This window comes from Narcine bancroftii, chromosome 9 (genome assembly GCF_036971445.1).
Source record: "Narcine bancroftii isolate sNarBan1 chromosome 9, sNarBan1.hap1, whole genome shotgun sequence".
NCBI classification, from domain to species: Eukaryota; Metazoa; Chordata; class Chondrichthyes; order Torpediniformes; family Narcinidae; genus Narcine; species Narcine bancroftii.
Window position 1 is genome coordinate 4,700,481 of NC_091477.1, and position 12,200 is coordinate 4,712,680.

Sequence of the window (12,200 nt, forward strand, 5' to 3'; positions counted from 1 at the left end):
ATTATCCCTTTTCACCAACCCACATCAACATTGAATAATGCAAATACTGGACATCTTATATAAACTCAGAAACTGTTGAAAGTGCTCAGAAGGTCAGACAGCATCTTTCAGAGAGAACCAGAGGTAATGTTTCATTTTAATGTTCATAAGACCATATCACATAGGAGCAGAAATAAGCTATTCAGCCCATCAAGTCTGTCCCACTAATTAATCATGAGCTGACCCATTTACCCACTTGGCTGTACTGCCCCGCCTTCTCCAAAATTGTTAGAAGTTAAAAGGAAGTTAAACATTGAATAGAAGGTTGAGGAAGGAGCGTGGAATTGGTGGAAGTGGAGCCAGGAGAATATGGGGAATGATCCAATAAGGCCAACAATTGTGGCTGTAATGGGTGGAGGGTGGTAAATATTTGATACTGTAGATGTAATTGTGTAAAGAGGAGATTAAATTACCAGAAGAGGACAAAAATAATTCTAGATATCTGAGATCTGGGAAGGCATGTTATCTGAAATCTGATGTTAAGTTCCCAAGCAGTAAAGGTTGATGGAAATTCAGCATTTCTCCAATTTATAGAAATGCACCACTGAAAATATCCTGTCTGGATGCATCAGGAACTGCTCTGCTGAACAAATAGCAAAGAGTTGTGAATGTAGCACAAGCCATTATGCAAATCAGCCTCCCCTCCATTGGATCTGTTTATACTTTCCACTGCTTTAGGAAAGCAGACAATATATTAAAAGAGTGATCCCACTCCAGTTGCACTTTACACCTCCCCCAACCCTATCCATTGGGTAGAAAAAATTCATCCATGTTGTTACTGGACTCCTATGAATAAAATGATGATGCTCTTGCATTGTTTAACTGTAAAAATAGCTGTAATTCTGAACTGTTCATTTTGGTTCATTCTGCTTGATCTTTGGACTTTAAAACATGGGTTGACATGCAAAATGACATTTTTCACATATATCAGTATACTGGACATTGAATAATTCAATCAACCAACCAGACATTTTTCCATGTTCCACATTAAAAACTTCCAATACTTCTTAAATCTTTCCTCATCTGGTAAGTAAACTTCCCTCCTCTCTATGGATTCCATGAGCACCTCACTCTGCATAGAAAAGACAGCCAACACTCTGAAGGAACCATCACACCCCAGACACCCTCTCTTCTCCCTCCACCCATCAGGGAAATTGTGTACCAGCAGACTTATCTTCAGCCATTAGGCTCTTGAATAAACCCCATGCCAGTGCGATCATGATGCCCTCGATTGATACAAATCAAGTTAAACAAGAAAATCTGCAGATTTTGGGGGTATGTTCAATGCACAAAAGTGCTGGAGAAGCTCAGCAGGACATGCAGCGTCCATGTAACATTGATTGGGTTTCACTGCTGAGTTTCACAAGCAATTTTGGTATTGATACAAATTGATTTTATTTTCACTATAGCTCTAAACTCTTTAACTGTGCTCTGGATTTTCTACTCTGTACAGCTGCATGTATATTAAAGTTCACATAAGAACCCTTCTGTTCATTCGGAGTAAATCTCTTGGTGCCTGCCACATTGACCACCGCCAGTGGGCTGATAACGCCTCAAACCGTGCATCTTGGCGCCTCACAGTTTGGCGGGCAGCAGCCTCCTTTGAAGAAGACCGCAGAGCCCACCTCACTGACAAAAGGCAAAGGAGGAAAAACCCAACACCCAACCCCAACCCCACCCAACCAATTTTCCCCTGCAGCCGCTGCAACCGTGTCTGCCTGTCCCGCATCGGACTGGTCAGCCACAAACGAGCCTGCAGCTGACGTGGACTTTTTACCCCCTCCATAAATCTTCGTCCGCGAAGCCAAGCCAAAGAAAAAAAAAGATGTCAAATAAACTTCTATTTAAACTTAATTCCGAATTTCATTTGTTTGCTGCTTTACTCATTCATAGCCACAACATTTGTCATTCACAAATCTTTACCACTCCCTTTCTGTTGACAGAATTACTCCTCATGACATTTATTCTCTTGGACTTCCATCCTATCAAATGCTTTTTTCTTTATTCACTTTGGCCATCTCTCCTGCTCTGCCATTTAAATCCTTTTACTTTCTATTTTCTTTCAATTTTGCTGAAAAGTCATTAACATTAAACCTTTATTCTATTGATTTCTCTACCCTTTCTGTCTAAATTTCCAGCATTTCCTGCCTTTATTATTCTTAAAGTTGAACATTGTTACTGTATTGTAATCTTCATAAAATATTCAGGCTGTATGTTGAGTGCTATAATTATGCAGGTGTTCTAATGAGAAAGAAATAGCTTCAGCAGCCAGCCTGTGACAGTAAAATCCTTGTTATACTGCACCTATGGGGACTGGTACTTTCTGGTTGCTTGAGATTGCGTGCTGTGTGATTGCCGAACCAGAGCAAGGCACACCCTTTTATTTTATTTATTTTCCTCAATTTCTTTTGCTGGTTGCTTGAATTCCATATAACAGGGGGATTTTATTGTATTTCAGATTGAAGGTTTTCCATATCCAGATGATGGGTTTGATTTAACAATCAGAGATTATTATTAATATTTTGGTATACTTTTTAAAATTGCCAGACCCAAAGACATCAGAATATACATCTAATATATTCTACTATCTACCTATCTAATATATTCTACTATCTACCTATCTAATATATTTTACTATCTACCTATCTAATATATTCTACTATCTACCTATCTAATATATTCTACATTCTACCTATCTAATATATCTACCTATCTAATATATTCTACTATCTACCTATCTAATATATTTTACTATCTACCTATCTAATATATTCTACTACCTACCTATCTAATATATTCTACTATCTACCTATCTAATATATTTTACTATCTACCTATCTAATATATTCTACTATCTACCTATCTAATATATTCTACTACCTACCTATCTAATATATTCTACTATCTACCTATCTAATATATTTTACTATCTACCTATCTAATATATTCTACTATCTACCTATCTAATATATTTTACTATCTACCTATCTAATATATTTTACTATCTACCTAATATATTCTACTATCTACCTATCTAATATATTCTACTATCTACCTATCTAATATATTCTACCACCTACCTATCTAATATTTTCTACTATCTACCTATCTAATATTTTCTACTATCTACCTATCTAATATATTCTGCTCTCTACATATCTAATATATTCTACCTATTCTATCTCTATTGTTTTTTGCTGAGAATTGAAATTCAACAAAATTAAGATTCAGAGACTGTACATGAATTAGAAAATGATCATGTTTCCAAGATCTATGGGATTAATTATTCACATTGGTGTATTTGGGTGGCATGGGCTTGTTGTTCTGTATTTCTAAACTCAATTACATGAAATCAATTAAATAAATAAATGTGAAGGGTTTATGTTTTGTTTCTGCCACAAAACTGTTGTATTTCATTTATATGTAATATTTATATGTTGCTTTGATTTCTGTATTGCAACAAAAATGATTCAAACATAGACAAGGTGATTTTGTATGTAAGATTAATTTTGTTCTGCCACAATAAATGTACTGTATTCAATAACTATGCACTTTGTAATTTTGTTCCCTTTGGCTACAAATATTATGCAAGAAAAGCTTATTCTGAATGTGTGTGTGTGTGTGTGTGTGTGTGTGTGTGTGTGTGTGTGTGTGTGTGTGTGTGTGTGTGTGTGTGTGTGTGTGTGTGTGTGTGTGTGTGTGTGTGTGAGCCATTCTCAACCTTTTTTCAGCTTTAGGGCCCTTAGGACTCTGCTCAAAGTTTATGGCACCCCTTCCTTCTCCAGTAGTTAAGGTTTGGTGTCTTCTGTACTTCTCTCCCACCAAGTACCTAAAAAAAACTATTTATATATTGTGAGGTGAAAAGTTAATAAGTTTTTTACCCAAATCTGCATTGGCCCCCAGAGTGGGGTGGTGGGGGTGGGTGGGGGGGGGTGGGGGGTAGGGTGGTGTAGGGACCCTGCTGAGAACGACTGATGTAATGGAATATATCAACTCATATAGCCAAAAGCCAGATACACTGAAGGCAAATCTCCAATGACAGGATGAAATAACTTTTACCTAGATCCGTAATGAAACATGGCACAAATGTTCTTCTTTTACATCACAACTTCTTATCATTTAAAATCAATCTGTATGCAGTAATATGACTAAACAAATTCACTTCCTCTATCTGTGGTAGTACACCATCAATTGGCCCATCTATAAGGAGAATGGTGAAAATGATCTTTTGGCTTAATGATACTTTTTGGATAAAAAGCATGGACATTCTGCTTGGCCTTGATGAATATTCTCTTTTTCTCTGTCAATACTAGAAAAAATATATTAATAAATTATATACCTCATTCCTGCTTATGAGACCTTTTGACAGTTCCTGCTGTGTCCCAAGGCAGTGAAACACTGGAAAACCATACTGTGCAATCCTTCTTTCTTCCCACAATAACACAAGATATTTTGTAAACTGTACCTGCTACATCTTCGTTTCAAACTTTTACTGCACTTTTTTTCATAAATACACTTCCTGCTGTGCCTATGTGTGGCTTAACTTGCCAGGATAGCATACAGAACAAAGCTTTTCTCTATATCTCGGCACATGTGACCATGAACAATTCAGCAAATATGACAGAGTCAAAGACAAGTTCAATGAAAATCTGGGCTCAGTGATCTCAGCTGAAGCCAAGTCAGAGAAACATTTCATTCTTGGATAATTCAGGTCAAGTGCTGGAACAGACTACCAAGCATGCAGTCATGCTCCAATTCTTGAATTAAAATGAACCATTGAGTAAAACAGAGTTGTAAAGTTCAAAATTAATTGCCTACCTCAACCAAAATATCACCAAACTTCTTGGATGCGTTCACATTCTTAGCACTGGCATCTAAATTACTATGATCTTGTCTGGAAAAATACAGACCAGTGGGATGTTCGAGAGATTAAGACCATTTGTGGTGCAGATTGGTGAACAGATCACAGGCTCATCATTCTTAAACTCAATTTCCACATCTATATTGAGAAGCATCTTCAAGAGCTAAAGTCTGCTATATTACTCATTTAAAAGAAGCTCAAGGATGGTGTAGTGAAGCAAGAGTCTTCAGCATACTTAACCAAACTACCTGATGGTATGGTGGGTGGTTGGGATGTCTTCATGGTCATCACGTACGGAACTGCATGGAAAGCATGGAACAAAGGCACAGAAACAACCAGAGTTGCAAGAAATTATAGATGTTGGAAACTGAGCATAAAAATTATCTGCTGCAGGAACTTTGTGGATGGAGCAGCATCAGTGGAAGAAAATAATGGTTGATGATTCATGTTGGAACCTTCATCAATAGTTGAAGATGAGTAAACATCTAAGTGAAGATATTTACCCAAATTCCTCCAGCAGATTTTTTATCGCGATACAAACAGATTTGGTGAAAATTATGAGGAAATCAGATCAGACAAAATGAAAACCTCATAGAATATTCCAGAGCAATCTGCTTCTAACTCTAAAACAGATGCCTTATGCAACATTCCTGTCTAATAAAAAGCCATGCAAGGTGCTAAATACATGGTCAGTAATAATACAAATGTCAGCAAGAGTCTTGCTTATTGGAAAAACTGTAAAAACCTCTATGTTGCCTTAAAATTTGTATACAGTTCTCATCCATCAGTGGTTCACCTCCAATGGGTACTGATGGACTGACAGGTTATCACCAAAAAGAAGCAGATCTTAGAGAGATGGACGAAGCATTTGAACTCTGTCCCAAATAGACCACCCACAAGAAGAGATAAAGCAATACATCCACAAGTTTCAACAAACCTCACTCTTGCTAAGCCCAGAGACCTGGCAAAAGTGCACATATTGGTGTCACAGTTATCAATCCCAAAAGCTCCAAAACAACATGACATACAGCATAAATCTTCAAAGAAGGGCATCTACTCATGAATGAGAAATTTCAGGGAGCATGGAAGAAGGGAAAAGCATCCCAAGACCAACATATCTCAATTACACTCCTATTATACAAGCAATTACACTCCTATTATACAAGTGTAAAGGGATCCGTCAAGTTTGTAATAATTACAGAGGAATCTCTTCACTATTCACAAAAGATAAAATCCTCACCAGTGCCATGTTAAATAGACTGAGTACTCACATTGAGGGAGAATTAGTTCCAGAAAACCTGTATGCTTTGCACCAAGAGCACAGAAAAATTAGGGATGATCTTCACAGGAAGACAATTCGAAAAGATGTGCAAGAACAAAACCGCAGCCTGCTCACACCCTTTTTCAATCTCTGGGAAGGTTTTGCCATTGTTTATTATGATGGTCTTCAGAAGATTATGGTAAAGTGTGACACCCCCCCCCCCAAAAAAAGATAACCACAATTGTTTGATGTCTCTCTGATGCTATGATAGCCAGATTAGCAGATGATAGACTTTGACTCATTTCTGGTCATCAGTAGTATGAAACAGGGCTGTGTGCTTGCCCCTGCCGTTTCATGCAAAGTAGTGCCTTACCTTATAAAAAAGATGGAACCAACCTTAGATATAATGTTCTTTTCAGCCTGCAACCAAAATATGAGAAACCACCTTAAGGGGGCTTCCTTTTCACAGTCAATGCAAGCTCAGAGACTGATTATGTAGGATCACTTGGAGATATTTTCGAGTGCCCACAACAATATTTTGCTCACAACACAAATAAAATAGTAGTCATGATCAACTTGCCCCAAACACCCTGCACACAAAAGAAACTTCTTTGTGAATGCTGAAAAGTTTTCAGTAGTGGACAAGTTCCCATACCTTGGCAGCAGGTCTCTCAAGACCAGTCAATGTTGATGACGAAGCCAGGATGGCAAAAGTTAATTCCAATTTTGGAATGTTGAGAAGCAAGGTGTGGGAATGAAGAGGAATCTGTCCAAAGATAAAACTGACTCAATGGAGACATGGCTATGCACAGTAGATGGCTTAACCACTCTACTATAACTTCAATACTTAATTTCAAGTGGCAAGATAAAATTGTAGACATACAAATTCCATCACACACAATCACAGATCTGACAGACAGAAAACATTAGAAAAATGTCTAATTATAGAATACCAAAGGCATTACCACTTGGAGAGCTGACTGAGTGTAAATGGTTATGTGGTGGAACAGCAGACATAGTTAGCAGAGTAGTTCATCCAACATTAATACAGTACTGGTTCTTAGAACGTAGAAGATTACAGCACAGACCTTCCACCAAAAATGTTAGGTCCATTTATATAAACCTACTCAACAAACTAATCCTTATTAAATGTCCCTATTGTACCAGGTTCCACCACCATCCCCTAAAATACATTCTAGGCAGACACTAGTCTCTGTCTGAAAAACGTATCCCTGACATCTTTCTTAAACTTTCCTCCCCTCACCTTACACAGATATGTCCTGGTATTTGTTATTGTCCCCTTGATAAGAAGGTGCTGGCTGACCATCCTATCTATTCCTCTCATAATCTAATAGACCTCTATTAAGTCACTGCTCATCCTTCTTCACTTCAAAGAGAAAAGTCCCAGCTCTGATAACCATGCCTCTTAAGACATTCATTAATCCAGGCAACATTCTGGTAAATCTTCTCTGCACTATCTCTAAAACTCCACATCCTTTCTGTAATGAAGCAACTAGCATTTAACACGATATTTCAAATGTGGTGACCCCAGTTGAACTCCCTCATTGTACACCCTTCCCATGTCTGCATGGGTTTCCCCCACTGCTCTGGTCTCTTCCCAAGTTCCAAAAACATACAGGGTTAAGGTTAGTTAATCATATGGATGTGATTGGGCAGAATGGGCTCATTGGGTGGAAGGGCTTGCAAATGTGCTGTATTTTTTAATAGTGATTTGAAAACTTTCTTGGAACATCCCTTGAAGGATTTTGGGGTAGATATACAGAAATGGCATCAACAAGTATTGGATCATCCTTTACCCACATAAAAAGCAGTGCCCATTTATATCAGGAAATTAGAATGGAAGAAGCAAAGAGAAAAGCCAAATCTTGGAAATCAAGAATCATTATCCTGCAGTATCTCTGCATCCCTGACAGCTGTGTAAGAGGAATCTCACACAGTCATCTTTGTGTACATTGCAATTCTAAACATTAAATATCACAAATTTACTTGAAAATGAGAGCAACAACCAAAAATAATAACTAGTTTCATTGACAAAGTAACTTTTCAGCTGTGTATAGCATTCTTCACTTGGAAATCTTCAAATATGGAACAGTTTCTCCAATTGAATTAATCATAGAAAAGTACATTTTGTCACATCATCGTTTGTCCTAGATTATTCAGCTTCTGTAAGACTCCACAATTAAGATGATTTGTTGCAATACATCATTTTAAAATTGTACGGGTCATTGGTGAGACTGCACTTGGAACATTCTGGGCAACCCAGCTTTCAGGGAGACCTCACTAAACTGCAGAGCTGCACAAAGGATTCACGAGAATTTTATAGGACTAGTGGGGTTACTTAATTCCTTTTAAAATGTTTAATTTAAAAACATTTAGCCAAACTGCAAGGTAACAGGTCCCTCCACTCCCAAATAGACCAATTTATCTACAACCCCATTAGGGATTGAACATGCAATTGGTAACACACTGAAGCTCACAAATGTTGGTTTCAAACCTTACTGCCGTAGCTTCATAATATCGAGAAAATGTCATATTAAATTAGAATGCAATGGCTCAGATCTTTGCTGTCCCCACCCTTCTCAATTTATTGACATGACACTCAAGGTCTAAGAAGACACAACACATTATACACAGTGAAAAATCCAATGAGGAAAAGGTAATGGACAAACTTTCAATTTCGACATGGGCTCAGAGTTATTTTAATGGGTTTCTGTTTACCATCCAATTCATGATCTCCAATGCTTATGTAGCATTGAAAGAAAATATTTCTAATACACATTTACAATTTTTCATTTTTTTCTGCGTATATTCCAAAAGTTTATTTTAAATATTTCCTCTATAATGTTTTCATATTTAACATCTCTCTGTCCACATTCTTTATCTATACTGGTGAGATCAAAATATTGTATATTGATTGAGGAATTTGGTTTAAAATTCATCTTGCTTCTATCTCTGTCTTGGTGCACATCTTCATCATAAATGTCCATATCAATGTTAATGATCACTTTAAAGATTATTCGATTATCGCCAGCCAACCTCATCTGTGCTGGGACCTTATCAGAAGTCATGTTTAATTCCAATATTTTCTATTGCTTTAATGCCTTTTCTTAAACTGTATAGGGATCCATCTTGAAATCTTGTAAAATTCCAAAAGTTGGTGTTGCTTTATTACTTTATCTAAAGAAGCATAGGGATTCAACCTGAAAGTAATGTTTCTATTGTTCCAAACATTTGGTTAATGTCCTTCAAATCTCCCATTATCGTCATCCTGACTAATCAGACTCCAGCACTTGCAACCTTTGCATCCCCTCTCATCATCTTCTGTCTCCACCTTGAACCACCCCTCATCTGATTCATACCTCCCTGGTGCAGCTGTGACCTACCATCCCCTTCCTCACCCCCTCTTCCTCTTTACACCGGCTGTCTCATTTTTCCACTCTAAAGGAAGGTTATCAATCCTGAAAATGACAATTCCTTTATCTCCTCCGATGCTGCTTGCCCCGCCAGCTTCATTCAGCGATAGGTTGCTTGCCCCTTTGAATTTTGTTCCCAGAATTTGGGTAAGACCATATTATGGAGACCTTCTGTATCTTTTCTCTGAGTTTTGAAAACCAATCCTAAAAAGTGGACAATTCGCAATTCGCAAGACGGATTCAAAAGAGAATTAGAGTTAATGATTATAATCAGTGGGCGCCGGGATTCTGAAGTCGTATGGACAATGGAAACGACTGAAATGCTGATGGAAGGCAGGCAATACCTTCGAATGAGAAACAGAGCAAATATATTCGGTCGAACAACTTTCACCTGACTTGCATTGTTCAGTTCAGTTCAAGTTTATTTGTCGTCCGATTGCACCAGTATAACTCAATGAAACAGCGTTCTAAGGTCCAGGAAACAGTGACAAACACGGATACAAACATATTACGCATAAAGACAAATGATGCATATGCGCAGTACCTAAGTACATATTTAAAAATAAATATTATTTATAAATGGTAGAGTGTCTGAGAGTTATTTTGCGCCGCATTCAGCATGTTCACTGCCCGTGCGAAGAAGCTGTTTGTCAGCCTTTGATTCTGGGCTCTTTCTCTTTGGAATATATTATTATTTGATCATAGTTTATTCCGCTGGCAAATATTATGGCCGACAATCAATTTAGCTCGTTTACACAGGATATAAAGTAAAAGATTAAGTTTCAGGACATTTCATGATGTAAATTAAACATGATGTCTGAATTTGTCAACCTTCTACAGAACACTTAATTCATGCCTGCCATGGGGACATCTCGACATAGCGCGGTAACCGGCCCTTCTGGCCTACAATCCCGTGCCGCCCAATTGATCTATAACCGCCCGTAAGTTTTGCTCGTGGGACGACCGGAGGGCTCGGAGGAAACCCACGCAGACATGCGGAGAACGAGGGAACAGCGCCGGATTCGAACCCGTGTCGCTGACGCTGTAACTGCGTTGCGCTAACTGCGACGCTACCCATGCCGCCATCGATTTATGAGAACATTTAGATTGTGGTTCAATTATTCTCTTGGGACTTTTTGGTTTCGGTAGATTGGATTCACCTTTGTGCCTTTCTAGTGGTTTTCTCCGTGAATTTAAACCATCCGCCACAAGCATCTTCCTTTCTCTGAACACACGAGCTTCAATCTAATTATGCTTCAGAATAAACTCCTTCTGCCTAACCTATATACCGTAATAGCAAAAGCGGAAAGTAAATTGAAAATTCAACTTGTTTATTTGGCGATTGCGCATTGCTAATTCAATGTAGAAGGATGCGTAAAATGTAACATCGTGAATCCCACGATTCAGTCGCTGCAATTCCAAGAACCCTTATACCCTCCCACCCATATCTATTGTTACCTCTCACCTGTTCGTCAATGCTAATCTCTTCCCCTTTCTCCCTCGTCTCCTCTCCTCCCCCTAACCACCCCACCTTTTTATTCAGATGTTTGCCGGTTTTATTCATATTCCTGAGGAAGGGCCCAGGCCCGGAACATCGTTTACCCTTTACTTCCCATGGATGCTGCGTGATCTGCTGAGTTTCTCCAGCACGTTTGTGCATTGTATTCGACCCCAGCATCTGTAGATTTTCTTTACTTTAACTCCAACCAATCTCCCTGTTTATGGTGAGCAATAACATCGCGTTCACCCTCTTGGAATTAATACATATAGTATTTGCGATTAAACCATGGTCATCTTTATTCACTTAATCGACTTCGCTAAATTTTTTAGAATATCTTCATCAGCCGGATGCATTCCCTCCTACCTATTGGGATATTGCACTAAATCCAGACTAACCTGAGGTGCAGGGATATTGACGCAGTTTAAATGAAGATGTTGCATTCTTGAGCTCCCCCCCCCCCCCACCGGTTTAATATTTACTTGATGTTTTGCAGCATTAGCGAATTAATTAATATACTGACACCAAACATGACGAATGTTCTGTAAATTTTCGGTGAAATTACTGAATATGTATGGAGAAGACTTGGAAATAATTTCGGAGAATAAGGAGACAACTTACTTCAACCAACTTTTGCAAGTTCTTGTCGGGAGATATACATGAATTGAAACTGATGTTCTCGACAGAACTCTCAATGAAAACCCAACTGTAAAGTTTCACTTAAAAACATAACTTTAAATATATAATGAAATGTAAACCATTTATGCCCTGGGTTGATTGTCCCGACATTTTGATAATTGAACGATGAGTAGAATAAGAAGTTAAGTAATCTAGTGATTCCCCCACCCCCATTCCAAATACAAGGTGCAGGATGAAAATATTCCTTTCATGTCATCAGTTTAAAGGGTGAGGTTTAGAGGAGGATTAGGAAGAGATGTTTGCCTGGAGGGTCATTGGAAACGGGAATATGATATTTAAGACGTATCTTAAATTACTCCACCCAATGCTGGTCACTGCGATTTGTATAGACCAGTAGTTTTAAAACTTTCCCCCAAAACTCACATCCCACTTTAAGTCATCCCTATGCCATCGGTGCTCTGTGATTAG